This window comes from Scardinius erythrophthalmus (assembly GCF_964197995.2).
Source record: "Scardinius erythrophthalmus genome assembly, chromosome: 12".
NCBI classification, from domain to species: Eukaryota; Metazoa; Chordata; class Actinopteri; order Cypriniformes; family Leuciscidae; genus Scardinius; species Scardinius erythrophthalmus.
This window is the reverse complement of record NC_138232.1, coordinates 42,992,135-43,010,377: the sequence shown is the minus strand read 5'-3', so window position 1 is coordinate 43,010,377 and position 18,243 is coordinate 42,992,135.

Here is an 18,243-nt window from a genome sequence, read left to right as displayed (position 1 = left end):
TCTTCTGCACAATGGTAACGATCAAAACTTTAACATAATGAAATGTCAAACATACCTGAACATTAAACATTAACAGATGTTTCCCTTTACTCAAAAACACATGAAATAACACTTAATTTCAAGATTTACTCTCCATTTCCAGCCATGTGCAAAGCATGCTGGGAACAAACAATGGTGTCTCTAAATAAAACCGCATAAATGAGCTAATTCTCTTAAAATAAATAGGTAGCCCCTTTTTCTTAATTTCATGAGGTTTATCAGTTCCACAATTCAAGCCTTAAAATTGTGTATGTTTCCTTAAAAAAAATTGGTAAATGCATCTCTTGGTGTTATTAGTGAAATTTTCTCAATATTTTCAATAAAACCCTAACCACAATTTTCTTAATAAAATTTACATAATATTTTTAATGATCACCTCAATTTTTTTAATGAAAATTACAAGACTCATGATTAATTTTTTACAGTGTATCATTGCATCTAAACCAACAACATGTTTATTAGATTCAATACCCACTAAACTACTGAAAGAACGTGAAAAAATCCTCCTGAGAAACTCTCAGTCCCAGATGGAAGACATCGAGGAGAGGCTCGTCATGAATCATGGCATCAAATAAAATCTTTCATTCTCATGCCATTAAAGCACTCCAGTCCTCACCAGATCTTCAAGAGACTCGTTTATGTATAAAGAGTTTAAACTATAGAATCAATAATTGACACATGACCTTTGGAAGATAAAAGCTGTTGGAAAATGCTTTGTTTCTGTCGTAAGTGAAAGTGTTTTGAACTGAGAATAGGCACATATTCTGCATGACTTATGACTGAGATTGTTGTAGAAGAGCTCGTCTTTCACGAACTGCAGACACACAGAAGCAAGACCTCGAGCATTACACATCTACAGAAGATGGCAAACGTAAGTGTTCAACTGGTATTCTAAACCTACAAATGTCTGTGTATTTCATACAATTTAAACACGTGTTTTCACTGGCATTGATGTTTGTGTTCCGACTCTTAGAAAAGAAAAAGTTGAATGGGGTTCTATATGGAACTCTAGGGTTCTTTAATCAGTTTTGTAGAATTCCTAATGCCAAAAAAAGAGTTATATTCAAGGAGAAATGTATCAAATGATTGCATAATATTAATAATAATTAAAATTTTTGTGATAAGAAAAGTGATGAAGTATGTTTACGAGCTGTTAAACTAATAAAATGTAATTCAAATTAAAAGTGAGTAAAAAATAAATCTTTAAAATTATCCCAATGAAAGGATCCCCTAAAAACTTCTACATATGAAGCGCCAACAGAACCCTTCAAGATTCCATAAAAACATTGTCTTTTAAGAGCGATGATATTTGAATGTCATGTGTTATGTTTATTACACCATTTATATTTCTATACGTATAATATCATGATAATATATAGATTTATATATATATATATATATATATATTAACACAGTCTCACCCCAAAACGTCACGTACTGACGGGTCTTGACCATACGGCAACATACGACGAAAAGGGTACCCCTAAAACGTCCATATGTGACGATTCGGGTTATGGGTAGGTTTAGGTATGCGTTAGGGTACCGCTAGGAGGCGCTGCTGGTGCGCTTATGTCTTCGTCTCATATGGACGTTTTAGGGGTACCCTTTTCGTCGTATGTTGCCGTATGGTCAAGACCCGTCAGTACATGACGTTTTGGGGTGAGACCGGGCTGTATATATATATAAATGATAACATGAGTGCATATACGATAACTTTACAAATGCCATCACATTTTCACTGAAATACTTAATATTGAAATCTACAAGAGAAGAAGAAAACACACTAGTGAGCTACACACACTCCCTTGAGTTTGGACGTTAGAAACGTTGCTTTGATCAGTGTTTCTTCATTCTAATCTGGGCTTTAGCTGATCAGGCTCAATGTGCCTCTGACCGAGACCCTGAAGTTCAGGTTCTTCAGTGGTTTCGAATGATTTCTGATCTGTTCTACAGCCTTCCGCTCCTCCTTTCCCAGCACCTCGATCGAGGCAATGTGCTCAAGAGCCCCAGAAGGTGAGAGATCATTAATCTTTATTGATTATCAGGATATTTATGAAAGTGCAAGCTTTTGATTGTGTATTGAAAGTGAAAGACTGCATCAGGACAGGACCAGCTGAACCAGGCGGACGAGTGGATTCCTGTAAACATGGATGTCAAACTCACTCATCTCTGCTCCAACACACATATTTTTCCAATAAAGGACTTGATTGGGTGGATCAGGTGTATTTAGTAAAGGTTGACACTGTGTGTGTGCGATTTCCAAACAGCGTTTTTGCGCCCTTGAAAGCGGACGTCATTTCACACCATAACATATTACCATGATTATGAGATTCCAACTTTTAAACAGCATTCACGTCCTTGTAGAACTCATAAATAGAACTTGTCGACTCTTGTCAAACAACTTGCTTGTCGAGAGCTCCTACTTGTTGCACGTGAGCACTGCAGATTCATTTATTGACTATTTTAACCCAACTTTGGGTCAAGTATGGACAAACCAAGCCATTGGGATACATTTTTAAATAACATTTTTAACCCAACATTTGGGTTTGTCCGTATCTGACCCAAAGTTGGGTTAAAACAACCCAGCATTTTCAACCCAGTGTGGCGTTGATAACTGTTAGCGATCGCCCTCACGATCGGAGGCATAATAAGACCAATGCAACAGGAAATCCCAGTTGAGGTGAATTTATTGTGCAGGCAGTGCAAATCCAACAGCAAAAAACAAAGAGAGAAAAAAAAAGTTGAAGAAAAAATAATATAAATATTTACAAGTTTTTGTGGGAACATAGCCACAACAGCAGTTGTATCGTTTGGTTAAACTTTCTGGAACACATGTTTCACACAACCAACCTGACCCTCTACTCACTCTGTATTACCTCTGGCAGCCATTTATTGTCTAGGCCACACCCCTGGAGTGTACCATTCTACAGGTAAGTTTTACTTTCTTACATATGCACTTCTTATCACCTTATGCATATAAAATAACATCCATCCATGGTTAATTTACACAATAAAACAACGCAAATAATGAATGAACAAATATAAATCTTGTTTTACAGGAATATTGGAAACCCCCAGTTACATCACACCCAACATGGTTTCTTCCGATCAAACAGCATGTCTACCATGTTTAAACGATACAGGTTTGGTCACTGGTGTTTCACAAGTAGGTAAGTTATATATGTTATACTGTGTAACGTCTCGGTTACGGATGTAACCCTCGTTCCCTGAGTGGGAACGGAGACGTTACGTCGGATGACGACGATTGGGGTTTCGCTTAGAAGCCTATCACCTTCGAGTATTAGAAAACGAGCCAATGGCAATGAAATGCCATGGGTCTGCGGAATTTGCATAGCGTAACTCCGCCCGCCGCAGGGGGTATATAAGGAAGTACGCGAGCACAATGCAGACATGCCTTCGCTGAGGAGCCGAGACTGGCCCCAGGCGTTTTTCAGCGGTACAGCGGAAGTGGCAGGAAGACGTAACGTCTCCGTTCCCACTCAGGGAACGAGGGTTACATCCGTAACCGAGACGTTCCCTTTCGTGGTCACTCCGAGTTACGTCGGATGACGACGATTGGGGTTCCAGTCTAATCACGCCACCTCGGCTGTCTTCCAGTGCCCTGCGTAAGTCTGAGCTCCCTGTTGTGAGACTAGCACGAACGAAGGAGTCCTACTTAACACAGGGATACCAAGGTACACTGGGAAGCATATCTCCAGAGAGAAATATGCAATCATGCCCAGCCATTGATGGGGGGGACTTAGAATACACATATGGCCAGAGGCTGCATATGGAAGATCACTGAGGTGTCCAGCCGCAGGTGGAATTTTAAACCCCAGGGGTGGCAAGGTGGCTTGCCAAGGGAAAGACACACGCTCACAAGGAGACTTACAGCGGAATACACATGTGGGGGTCGCCCAGAGGGGGGACCATGCACATGGTGGCACCTAGTCAAGCGCAAAAGCTGAGTATGGAATTTTGGCATAACTCAGGCGTTGACATAAGCAGTGCTGGAGGAAACTCAGAGCTTATCAGACTCACCTGAGGAATATATCGCACGTATCCCGTCCGTGGAGGGGAATGGCGAGCAAGCGAAGACACCTGAGCAGAATCTAGCACCGGCTGGTTGAAGCGAGTACATGAGAAGAAACTGGCTCTACTCGGAGATTATAAAATCTCGCGAATGTGTTGGGTGTCGCCCAGCCTGCAGCTCTACAAATGTCTGTTAGCGAGGCGCCATGCGCTAGAGCCCAAGAGGAAGCCACACTACGTGTGGAGTGGGCTTTCACACCAAGGGGGCACGGACGACCTTGCTGCTGGTATGCCAAAGCAATGGTATCCACTATCCAGTGTGATAACCTTTGCTTTGAGAGAGCCTTTCCCTTCAGCTTCCCACCATGACAGACAAAGAGCTGGTCTGAGGTCCTGAAACACTGCGTTCTGTCTACATAGGCACGGAGGGCGCGTACTGGACAGAGCAGTGCCAAGGCTGGGTCTGCCTCCTCCGAGGGCAGCGCTTGCAGGTTCACTACCTGGTCTCGAAAGGGTGTGGTAGGAACCTTGGGCACATATCCAAGCCGGGGTCTCAGGATCACGTGAGAGTCAGCCGGCCCGAATTCCAGGCACGCTTCGCCAACCGAAAATGCCTGCAGGTCCCCTACCCTCTTGATGGAGGCCAATGCAACCAGGAGCGCTGTCTTCATTGACAGGAACTTAAGCTCCACTGATTGCAAAGGCTCAAATGGAGCGCTCTGCAGGGCAGTTAGAACCACTGAGAGATCCCAAGAGGGAACGAGGGGAGGACGAGGAGGATTTAGTCTCCTGGCTCCCCTCAGGAACCTGACGACCAGGTCGTGCTTTCCCAGAGACTTACCATCGACTGCTTCGTGATGGGCGGCAATGGCGGCCACATACACTTTCAGGGTGGAGGGAGACAGCCTTCGCTCCAACCCTTCTTGCAGGAAGGAAAGCACGACACTGATGGGGCATTTCGTGGGTTCTTGATGTTTAGAAGAACACCAGTTGACGAAGAGGTTCCACTTCAACGCATAGGCATGTCTCGTGGACGATGCTCTAGCGGAAGTGATGGTAGCCACCACCGCAGGTGGTAGGGTACTCAAACCTGCCTCGTCCCGTCCAGGAGCCACACGTGGAGGTTCCAAAGATCGGGACGAGGGTGCCATAAGGTGCCCCGTCCCTGAGAAAGGAGGTCCTTCCTCAGAGGAATTGGCCAGGGAGGTGCTGTCGCGAGGAGTACTAGTTCGGAGAACCAGGTCCGGTTGGGCCAATACGGGGCAACCAAAGTGACCTGCTCCCCGTCCTCCCTGATCTTGCGCAAGGTCTGCGCAAGGAGGCTCACTGGGGGAAACGCATATTTGCGTAGGCCCCGCGGCCAGCTGTGCGCCAGTGCATCCGTGCCGAGCGTGCCCTCGGTCAGGGAATAAAACAGGTCGCAGTGGGACGAGTCGTGGGAGGCAAACAGGTCTACCTGTGCGTCGCCGAACTGACCCCAAATCAGCTGAACCGTCCGGGGATGGAGCCGCCATTCTCCAGCGAGAGGCCGAACTCGAGACAGCTCGTCGGCCGCCTGGTTCAGGTGTCCCGGGATATAAATGGCTCGAAGCGACCTCAGATGCTTCTGACTCCATATGAGGAGGTGGCGAGCGAGTTGCGACATACGGCGGGAGCGTAGACCACCTTGATGGTTGATGTACGCTACTGTTGCGGTATTGTCTGATCGGACTAGTACGTGCTGGCCCCTGAGCAACGCCCGGAAGCGGTGCAGGGCGAGACGTACAGCCAGCAACTCGAGGCAATTGACATGCCAAAGGCGCTGAGGTCCTGTCCAGGAGCCCGCGGCAGCATGACCATTGCACATGGCGCCCCAGCCCGTGTTGGAGGCATCTGTTGATACAACAACATGCCGGGAAACTCGTTCTAAGGGCACTCCGGCCCGTAGAAAATTGAGGTTCGCCCACGGGGTGAAGGTCTGACGGCAGGCTGGAGTCACTGGGACTTGGAGCGTGCCGTGTTGCCATGCCCACCTCGGGACTCGATCGCGAAGCCAAAGCTGAAGCGGTCTCATATGAAGCAATCCCAGCGGCGTTACTGCGGCTGCGGATGCCATATGCCCCAGGAGCCTCTGAAAAAGTTTCAGTGGAACCGCACTCTTGCCCTCGAACTGACGAAGACAAGTCAGCAGTGACTGCGCGCGCTCGCTCGTAAGCTGCGCGCACATGGCGACCGAGTCGATCTCCATACCGAGAAAAGAGATCCTCTGCACGGGGCAGAGTTTGCTCTTCTCCCAGTTGACCCGAAGGCCCAGACGAACTAGGTGCCTGAGCACTAGGTCCCTGTGTTCGCAAACCTGGTCTCGAGAGTGAGCTAGGATCAGCCAGTCGTCGAGATAGTTCAGGATGCGAACCCCGTGTTCCCGGAGGGGAACAAGGGCTGCCTCGACGACCTTCGTAAAGACGCGAGGAGACAGGGCTAGTCCGAAAGGGAGAACCGCGTACTGGTATGCCTGCCCCTCGAAAGCAAACCGTAGAAACGGTCTGTGTCGCGGTAAAATGTAGACATGGAAGTAGGCGTCCTTCAGGTCGATCGCTGCAAACCAATCCTGCGGCCGCACACACTGGAGGATGTGTTTGGCCGTTAGCATCTTGAACGGCAGCCTGTGAAGGGAGCGGTTCAAGACGCGTAGGTCGAGGATTGGCCGTAACCCACCGGACTTCTTGGGTACAATGAAGTAAGGGCTGTAGAAGCCGGACTTCATTTCGGCTGGAGGGACAATCTCGATCGCACCCTTCGCCAGCAGGGTGGCGACCTCCGCTCTCATGACAGGGGCATTGCCACCAACCATAGTGAAGCGGACTCCCCTGAAACGGGGAGGAGATCGCGCGAACTGAATCGCGTAGCCGAGCCTGATGGTTCTCGCGACCCAGCGGGACAGTCTGGGAAGCTCTAGCCAGGCCTCCAGAAAGTGCACCAGCGGGGTCATACGAACCACAGACGTACCGTCGGTGGGGCAGCGAGGCGGAATGACCGGCACCGGCGAGGGTGGCATAGCGGCCCTGTGCGGGGGCACGGTCATTAACCGCGTCCTGCCAGAGGAGGCCAGGGGAGGGCGCGCGTCCCACGGGGGCGTGCTCTGGCAGGGGTCTGGCGACAGAGGGGGATGAGAGGAGCGAGGCCCTTGGGCGGCGCGTGCTGTCATCCCGCACCTCTGGGACAGAGGAGGGCGGCAGTGGCGGGACCCGAGGGTGGCGCGCACTGCGGCCCTCGGGCTCTGTGGGCTCAGGATTGGGGATTTCGATTCTGTTTTTAACCACATTAGGGTGCTGCCCGTCGTGGGACGAGCAGCGGGGAGTGGAGAACAAAAGATTCTCCCCCGGCCCTCCACCGGGGGAAGGAGTGGCCCTGCTACCACCTCCTGTACAGAAAAGAAAGCCAATCCTGAGCTGCCCGTCTCAGGAGCGCCGCTTAGCCTGGCGTTTAGCGGGCGGCGGGGCTGGAGAGGGCTGTGGCGCCTTCCTGCGGCTTCCTCCACGACGCGACCCCGATGACTGCTGCTGGGGCCGTGCGGGAGGGGCGGGAGCCGCAGGAGGGCGCCCTCGGCGGCGAGCAGGCTGAGGACTCTGAACCGGTGGCTTAGCAGCAACAGCACGCCGGGGCAGAATATGTTTGATGGCCTCAGACTGCTTCTGAGCAGTCGAGAACTGCTGGGCAAAGTCCTCGACTGCACCACCGAAGAGGCCGGCCTGGGATATGGGAGCGTTGAGCAGACGAGTCCGCTCAGGCTCACGCATATCGGCCAGGTTCAGCCACAGGTGTCTCTCCTGGACCACAGCTGTGGACATCACCAAACCCAGGGAGCGCGCGGTCACTTTCGTCGCCCGGAGAGCGAGGTCAGTGGCGGCGCGCAGCTCATCGAAGAGCCCTGGGTCTGTCCTACCCTCGTGCATGTCACGGAGCATCTTGGCCTGGTAGACCTGTAAGATGGCCATGGCATGCAGTGAAGCAGCTGCCTGTCCCGCCGCTCTGTAAGATTTCGCCACCATGGTAGACGAGAATCTACAGGCCTTGGAAGGGTGCTTTGGATCACCACGTGATGAAGCGCTTGCCGGACACAGCTGCATCGCGACAGAACGTTCAACCGTGGGAATCCCAGTGTACCCACAAGCATCAGCTTTATCGAGGGGAGGAAAGGCGGAGAAAGCCGACGAACGATCACGAGAAGACATGGGAGCCTTCCAGGACCGCGTGACTTCCTCATGCACTTCCGGGAAGAATGGTATTGGGGTTGGGCGGCGACGGGTGTCAGCGGCCGCTCCCAAAAACCAATCGTCCAGCCGCGAGCGCACTGGATCAGGTGGCGGGGACCACTCAACACCAATGGCTGCGGCTGCCCGGGAAAGCATGGCGGTCAGCTCGGGATCAGACTCGGGCAACGCTGGCACGCCCGAGGGCGGCAACGCAGCCGAATCCTCACTTCCCGAGGACTCGCGCCCACCTTGTGATGCCGCGATCGACATAGTATCCTCCTCTGGAGCTCCAAACGAGACGCGCTGGGGCTCCGAAGAGGGACCAGCGGACTCAGTTTGTACACTCGCGGGTACCAATGCTGAAGAGGGGTGTGTGGACCGCGGACGTGCCGGCGGTATGTCCCACACAGTCACCCTCAGGTCACCCCGGCCACCAGCCGAAGTACTAGCCCTCTCGGAGTCAGTAGATCGGGGTGTGGGTAGGGGGACTCTCGCTCTGGTGAGCTCATTGAGTCTCGACCGCAGCATGGAGATGGTCATGTTCCCGCAGTGAGAACATGAGTCATCCATGAACGCTGCTTTAGCGTGATCAACGCCCAAACACGCTAAGCAGAGTTCATGCCCATCAGAGAAGAATATCTCGCGACCGCAACCAGAAGTGCACGGGCGAGGCATCTTTAAAAAGACGTGCCGCGTGCAAGCTCTTTTTTGTGAGAGGATAAACTCCGCGGATGCTGAAGCGAACAGGGAGAAAACACACTAACTGTCAGATCACTGAACAGATCAGCAGGGTAGTGAGCACTCGCTGAAATCGCCGTCACACCAACACCGGAGAGTTCGCTCGTCTCGAAGGTAAGAGAAGACTAACTCAGAATATTTGGCTTGTAGGAGTGGAGAAGTTCTCGGCTCCGAAGCGAAAGCATGTCTGCATTGTGCTCGCGTACTTCCTTATATACCCCCTGCGGCGGGCGGAGTTACGCTATGCAAATTCCGCAGACCCATGGCATTTCATTGCCATTGGCTCGTTTTCTAATACTCGAAGGTGATAGGCTTCTAAGCGAAACCCCAATCGTCGTCATCCGACGTAACTCGGAGTGACCACGAAAGGGAACCCAATCTTCAATAAAGATTTCAAATCAAACAAATGTGTATTGTGGTTATTTATAACAATGAATGAACAATGTTAGCGGCTAATGACACCCAAACACATTGTACATATCCCCTACACATAACAAGCAAATACACATCGTACCCTCACATATCTTAAACACATTATACACAATACCTTCAAACATTGCACAAGAGTATGCATGATATCGGTGTCAGGAAACAGACTGTGTTAATGCTGCGACAGTATATGTGTGTGTGTGTGTGTGTGTTTGATATGGTGTACGTGCATACAGTCCATTCATGATCACGGGGTTGCTCCGTGACAATAACGTGAACAGCTTCGAGTAGAACATACGTCATCACGAAATTACGGTAATTACGACATGTCTGTTCAGTAGTCGCTATGTAACTAACACAAATACACAAATGTAAAATTGTGGTGCTTCTAATTAAGTGATAAAAACAGTTGCTGATGTTGTACAAAAAAGGCCTACTCATACCATATTATCTTTGCACCAAGAAAATGTGCAACACTTTATGTTTTTACTACCAAATTATATGTATCTAATTCATTTAAATTACTGTGGAATGTTTTCCTGGACATCTCGCGATTTCGGGGCACATGAGTTCCCGAACATAATGCATGATGGGATATGCTTATAGCCAGGGCCGGATTAACAATTTCCTGTGCCCTGGGCAACAAGACTCAAGGCCCCCCGTAGTTAGGGGGGTTCGGGGGCATGCTCCCCCGAGAAAATTTGGATTTCTCTGACCTATATGTGCAATTTAGGACTTTTGAAGGCCATAAAATTATAAGAAATAGGCTAGCTTTAAAACCTTGTCATTAGATTATTTGTCAATACCTGCTCTCTCCTCATCTTCATATTTCTTATTCTCTCAGCATTCTTATACTGGCCTATTTCTACCTCTCCTAAAGCTGAACTTTGACTGATAGTCTTTTCATTTTCGTCTGTGTCAGTGACGAAAATAAACATAGGATCAACTGATATTTATACGTTTTATGAATCATTTTCTTAGACATGTTAATTTACTCAAGGCTACCAGGAAAGCTGTATAGCTGTAAAGTCAGTATTGACATTAGGAACCTTCTGCAAGCTTTGGGATTTGAAAACGTCTGTTTTTAAATGTTAAAAGTAATTTTAAATAATACAAATTATAGACTACGTTTACCGCAGTTGGTGGAATTGGCAGACGTTCCCTTAAGCATCGTGCGCTGTGGAAACGCGTCAAAGCATTCTCAGGTATAATTATGCAGCATTAATGCACGAATGATTTTGAACGAATATTCCATCATGTCGATATACAATGGTCACATAATGTTAAAACTAATATTGCTATTGATATCTTTGTTAGACTACCGACCCTATAGAACAAATGTCCGGCTAATATCGAAACTGAAACGAACTTTACCGCGCTCAACCAGCGGGAGTGCATTTCACGAATTAGTAATCGCTGGCGTTCAGCGGGGAGGGAGGAAAGTCGCGTGAACCCGCGTAGATGCACTTTATGCAGTGAAGAAGATCGTAAAGAGTTTGATAACTTTATTAAATTTCTGTGTATTTCCTACCTGTCAGGGCCCCCTAGATGTCATGGGCCCCTGGGCAAGTGCCCAGTTGCCCTAATGGTTAATCCGGCCCTGCTTATAGCCTTGAATACAGTTATTGGAGGTAGTGTGGGTTTAGTGCGCACTTATTTCCAGTTGCGTGCAGTTTGGCGACACCGATGGTGATCTGAGGGACTGACGAAGGAAAAACACTTTAAATCCTCATTATGATTAAATCCTAATCATAAAATACAGTGCATGTTCACAATAACAGTTTAAATACATAAAAGAATGATTTAAACTATTTTTACACCTATACACATTTAGATTAAATATGCCATTCTTATTAATGGACTTAAGCATTTAAATTACACGTAACATCACAAAAGTGCGCACTCGTAGGAAGACCGCGAGTGCTTATAGGATGCCATTTGGGACAGGGCCGTAAACATGTTCATTATTCTCATTGCAGTTGGTGGGGATGAATGAGTCTCTTCAGAGCGGAGGGCGCCACCCACTGGCTGCTCAGAACTACTACAGGGAACACGAGGTAATGCAAGCTACTAAACTCTGTAGAAAATGGAAAGAAAACGTCTCAGGTTACGTATGTAACCCTGGTTCCCTGATAGGGAACGAGACGCTGCGTTTGAGACGCGGTGGGAACGCCCTGCGTGATTGCGTCGTGAAGCACGTGTATAATCAGTCCAATGGAAAGACGAGACGTCATAGGCGGGTGACGTCATCAACCAGGAAACTATAAGGCAGCCCCGCTGACACAGATCGCGTTAGCTTCTGAAAAAGCCTGAAGCAAGTCGGTCAGGGCATGCAGGAAGTATGGCAGGCGAACGCAGCGTCTCGTTCCCTATCAGGGAACCAGGGTTACATACGTAACCTGAGACGTTCCCTTTCAAGGGAACTCGAGCTGCGTTTGAGACGCGGTGGGAACCCCATACCCACTACGCCATAATGCCAAAAGCCCGTTCTGTGTGAAGTCCTTGCGCACACTAAGAATCAAGCAACCTGACCCCAGGAGTGGAGAGGTCTAGATCATAAAACCTGACAAATGTATGTGGTGAGGACCAGCCCGCCGCATTACAAACATCATGAATAGAAACTCCTGATATTAAAGCCTTAGAGGCAGCCATACTCCTCGTAGAATGAGCCCGGACAGCCAAAGGTGAGGGCTGTCCGACCGCTTCATAAGCCAGTGAGATAGCCTCAACTACCCACTTGCTCATCACCTGTTTAGATGCAGGGCAACCTTTCCTGGTTGACCCAAAGCAGACAAACAATTGTTCCGATTTACGCCACAGGGCAGCTCTGTGGACGTAAGCATCCAAAGCCCGCACAGGGCATAACAGATTAAGATTTTCCTGATCTGGGGTATTAAATGGTGGAGGATGAAAGGCCTGCAGCACTATTGGCCCCGCAAAATTAGTAGGGACCTTAGGGATGTAGCCCGGTCTAGGGTGAAGAAATGCCTTCACCATACCGGGTGCAAACTCCAAACATGAAGGAGCAACCGACAAGGCTTGCAAGTCTCCAATTCTCTTAATAGAAGAAATAGCGAGAAGGAATAAAGTTTTTAGAGTGAGGAACTTTTCTGAAACCTCTTCGATGGGCTCGAAGGGAGCCAAGGCCAGACCCTCAAGTACGATAGCCAAATCCCAAGCCGGTGCTCTAGAGTGCAATGCAGGTCTCAACCTCAAAGTACCACGGAGAAAACGAATAATCAGAGGATCTCTCCCAAGAGAAGTGCCCCCCAGAGGGGTGTGGTAGGCCGATATAGCCGCCACATATACTTTCAAGGTCGAAGGTGATAATCCAGCAGAGAAACGGTCTTGCAAAAAATCAAGAACTGAACCAACAGGGCAGTTAACAGGATCTAGGTGACGTACACCACACCAGGTAGAGAATAATTTCCATTTCAGTGCATAAAGTTTTCTCGTGGAAGGTGCTCTGGAATGGAGAATGGTCTCAACGACCTCAGTCGAGAGACCGGATTCTATAAGCCGGGCCCCCTCAGAGGCCAGGCCCACAGTTTCCACAACTCCGGATTGGGGTGAAGTATTGTGCCCCTTGCTTGGGACAGCAGGTCCCTCCTGACAGGAATCTCCAGGGGAAAGCCGTCCAGAAGAGACACTAAGTCCGAGAACCACACTCGGGACGGCCAGTGAGGGGCTACCAGTAACAGACGGACCCCTTCCCGGCGAACCCTTTCCAGAACACCCGGAAGCATCGATACCGGGGGAAATGCATACAGGCGTAACCTCGGCCACACCTGCACCATCGCATCCAGTCCGAGGGGAGCTGGGTGCGTTAGGGAGAACCACATGGGACAATGTGACGTCTCTGATGATGCAAACAGATCGACTTGAGCTTGACCAAACTTCTCCCACAGGAGCTTCACCACCTCGGGGTGAAGTCTCCACTCCCCGGGCCTCAGCCCCTGCCTCGACAGGATATCCGCTCCCAGATTCTGATGCCCCGGAATATATACTGCCCTCAGTGACAGCAATTTCCCCCGGGCCCAAAGGAGGATCTGATGGGCCTGCCTCCATAAATGACGTGACCTCAGGCCCCCTTGATGGTTGATATAAGAGACCACCGATGTGTTGTCCGTACGGACAAGCACATGGTGACCTCTCAAATCTGGCAGGAAGTACTTGAGAGCTCGGAATACCGCCATCATTTCTAGCCGATTTATGTGCCAAGAACGTTGATGGTCCTGCCAAAGACCTTTCGCCGAGCGGCCACTCATGACCGCTCCCCATCCCGTGAGGGAAGCATCCGTCGAAAGCGTTACGCGTCGACAAGAAGCCCCCAGCACTGGGCCCTGGGCGAGGAACCAAGGTTTCTTCCACATGACAAAGGCACGAAGGCATTGCCGCGTGACCTTGATTGTGCGAAATGGATTTCCCCTCGGAGAAAACCCCTTGGTCCTGAGCCACCACTGCAGAGGTCTCATGTACAGAAGGCCAAAAGTGATTACGTTGGACGCAGCTGCCATGAGCCCCAACAGTCTCTGAAACTGTTTCACAGTGAGTGACTGACCTAGTTTTACCCCTTTTACGGCTGTGAGAATCGCAGAAATACGTGCAGGAGACAGACGTGCTTGCATTGTTGTCGAATCCCAAATTACACCTAAAAAAGTGGTCCTCTGAGCTGGAAGGAGCACACTCTTCTTGGCGTTGAGCCGCAACCCCAATCTCTTTATGTGGGACAGAACGACATCTCGATGCCGAACTGCCATCTGCTCTGACTGAGCTAGAATCAACCAATCGTCTAGATAGTTTAATATGCGAATGCCCTGGAGTCTCAGAGGAGCCAGAGCTGCATCCACGCATTTTGTAAAGGTGCGGGGTGATAAACCTAGGCCGAAGGGAAGAACCCGATACTGGTATGCTTCGCCCCCGAAAGCAAACCTCAGGAACTTCCTGTGATGAGGATGGATAGACACATGGAAGTACGCGTCCTTCAAGTCTATTGTGACAAACCAGTCCTCGGACTGAATCTGTGATACAATCTGTTTGAGCGTAAGCATTCTGAACTTTAGTTTCTGAACTCTGCTGTTTAATAGACGCAGATCTAGAATAGGACGCAACCCCCCATCCTTTTTTGGAACAATGAAATAACGGCTGTAAAACCCTGACTCTCTGCTGGGAGGAGAAACCCTTTCTATAGCCCCTTTTTTTAGAAGCATCAGTACTTCTTGTTCCATAACCAGAGCCTGCTCGGAGTTCACCACTGTGGGAAGTACCCCTTGAAATCTGGGCGGACGAGAACCGAACTGAATTCTGTAACCCTTTTCTATTACATTCAGGACCCACTGCGAAATATTTGGTAGAAGTTTCCACGCTGCCAGAAATTCCGCTAAGGGAACCAGTCTCTCGAGACTGGCCTCTGGATTTGGTTGAACAGTCATTTCGATGCCCTGAAACGGCGAACCGGCAGGGAACAACTGAACTGACCGTTCTACGACCCTCCTCGGAGGATCGTATGGGGACGCTGACACTTCGGTGCCCTGAAACGGCGAACCGGCAGGGAACAACCGAAGTGGCAGCGCTGCAGCTCTCCTCGGAGAATTGCCCCCCAGAGGGTGCCGAGGAGAAACGGTTCCTCGGAACCGTCCCTCCCCGGAGGGGACCACCCTCAAAAGCCTGACAGCCTTGGCGTCAGGACTTCTTCTTAGTCCAAGCTTTCTTAGAGATGACGGTCCTCAGATCCTGTCTACCCCTAACTGGCTTGGACTGTGACCGCCACCCGGACTCCCCAGGTTGTGGAGGAGCCCGAGCGGCGACACTCTGTTTTTGTTGCACTCTGTGCTGCTGTGAGGAGCTTGCAGACGGCCGAGACTGCTCAGATTTAACAACACGAGAAGCAGCCTCGGAGACAATGGACCGGCGAGGAAGAAACTTCTGGAGCGCCGCAGACTGTTTTTTCGTTTCCTGAAACCTATCGACGACACAATTTATAGCGTCGCCGAACAGACTTGTAGGCGAAAGCGGCGCATCCAGAAGAACAGACCTATCTTTATCCTTTATATCTGACAGATTTAACCATAAATGACGTTCTGTGGCCACCAGGGCTGCCATAGACCGACCCACAGATTTGGCCGTCTCCTTGGTGGCCCGCAGAGATAGATCTGTTGCGCGACGTAATTCTTGAATTGTGTCAGCGCTGACTTCCTCACAATTGTCCATGTCTTTCAGCAGGTCAGCCTGGTATGCTTGTAAAATAGACATGGTATGTAAGCATGCCGCGGCTTGACCTGCTGCCGAATATGCTTTACCCACCAGCGAAGATGTAGCTTTTAATGGCTTGGTGGGTAAAGTCGGGGCTTTTAGAGATGACGCTGTCTCGGGGGAGAGATGGCTCGCAAGCGTCTCTTCCGCCGGAGGCATTGTCAAATAACCATAGTGAGAAATATCCTTTATTTTACTATAATTAGAAGTCTGTGGATTATGTACTCTGAATGACACAGGTTTATTCCACGATCTCGACACCTCGGTGTGAAGATCGGGAAAAAACGGAAGCTCCCGACGTGGAGGTCGCGATTTAGATGGCAAATATCGATCATCTAATAAACTCTTTCTGTTTGAATCACTCTCAACTTCATCTGCTGGCCAGTCAATATTTAATTTAGCAACAGCACGAGTCAAAACCTCCATAAGCTCCTCATCAACATGGGAATAAGCTGGCGAGGACTCATATTCCCTTTCCATATCAACACTGACGACATCCAATTCCTCAGAACTGGATAGTCGTAACATTGGTGCCTCAACCTGGGAAGGAGAAGCCGCAGCGCGGGCTCCTTCCTGGGCTGAAGCACCGGATTCAGCAGGTAAGGGCTGAGAAAGGGCGGAGCCCGTCTCAAACCCCGCTACTAAATCCATCTGCGAACCCCAAGATGAACGCCTCCGCTGTGCCTCGGCAACAGCGGGACCCGCACCTCAGGGAACGCGAACCGAACCGTCCTCCTCAAAGAACGCCCGGCGAGAGCGGAGCGTCCGCATGGACAGCTTAACGCAATGCTCACAGTCGGCTCCCTCGAGAACTGACTGTGCATGCTCCACTCCCAAACAAGCCACACAAAGCTGATGTGTGTCACCACCCGTGATGTAACGAGGGCAGGGGACAACACATTGCTTGAAATCTTGTTTATTCGCCATCATATATATATATATATTGTGTGTGCTTGAACTGTGACAGACAACAGTAAATAGACAAGGACAGATATACAGAGAGCGCTTGCTGAAGGCACAGAAGCTAACGCGATCTGTGTCAGCGGGGCTGCCTTATAGTTTCCTGGTCGATGACGTCACCCGCCTATGACGTCTCGTCTTTCCATTGGACTGATTATACACGTGCTTCACGACGCAATCACGCAGGGCGTTCCCACCGCGTCTCAAACGCAGCTCGAGTTCCCTTGAAAGGGAACTTAAATTCCACGACAGCTGTAACAGAACAAATATCTACAGGGTTCCTACAAGGTGTTTCAGTTTGACTTTTTGAAATCTAAGTCCTGGAAAACCCTTGAAAACAGCCATAATAATGAAAAGGTTCTTGAAAAGCGCTTGAATTATTGAAAGACAATATGGGCTATGTGAAATTATTAGTGTTTAATTTTATCAATAAAACAATATTTTCACACATAATGAAGCTGCAGCCCGTCTGATATAGATATAGAGCCATTTCGCATGGCTATGAGTGTGATATTGCTCATAAATATCCAAGTATATAATACAGCTTTTATTCTTCAGATCAATCATATATTCATGGGGGAAAAATCATTTTGAAAAAAGAAAGCGATATCTTTGTCATAGAATCCTTTCAGTGGTTAAAGTTTCCACAGTCATTGCATCCGCTGCACTTTATATGTATCATTTTATTGGTTTACTTTGGTCCATTTACCTTTTTGAAACTTTTTGAATTTGAAAGATAATAAAGATATTGTTTGATAAGTGACATCTCTGATTGAAGTCCTTGCAAACCAAAAAAGTATTGCTTGAAAACTCCTTGAAATTTCATTTTACAGTAAACAAACCCTGTAGCTAAAATAGTTGACTGCATCTTTAAAGGTGCTCTAAGCGATGTCACGTGTTTTTTAGGCCAAAACATTTTTGTCACATACATCAAACATCTCCTCACCATCCGCTAGCTGCCTGTCCCCTGAACACACTGTAAAAAAACTCGGTGTGTGTACACAGCCCAGGATGAGGAGGAGGGAGGGTCGAGCTAGCCTCCGTTTTGTTTGACAATACTTCGAACGTCAACAAGAAGTGACGTCACCCAACATCGCTTAGAGCAGCTTTAATGAAAGGATCTGCTTTGAGATGTCTGAAATAAATACAGTGTTAAATCATGACATTATTGTGTGTTTCCAGATCAAAACACAGAGGGATGTCCTTCTCATGGCCGCTCTGCAGGATCATAAAAGATTTCAGGACTCGCAGGTCATTTACTTTCATGATTCTACCTCAATAAAAGGACATAACAATATACATTGTAAAGTATTTGTCTGATCGTCATTCATCAGATCAAGCGTCAGTTCTTATGTTTGATGTGTTTTGGTGTTTTGGAAAGTCGATGTCTGAAGTTCAGCTCAAGAATAGAGAATAACATCTATCATCCACTAATAACCACAAACACACACAATACTGACTGTCTTAATCTCCAATCTATGGGTTTAGCATCTCAAGCTTGCTGTAAAGTGTGTTAGTGCAGCTTTCTTTATAATAAACAACACATGATTTGATATGTTGT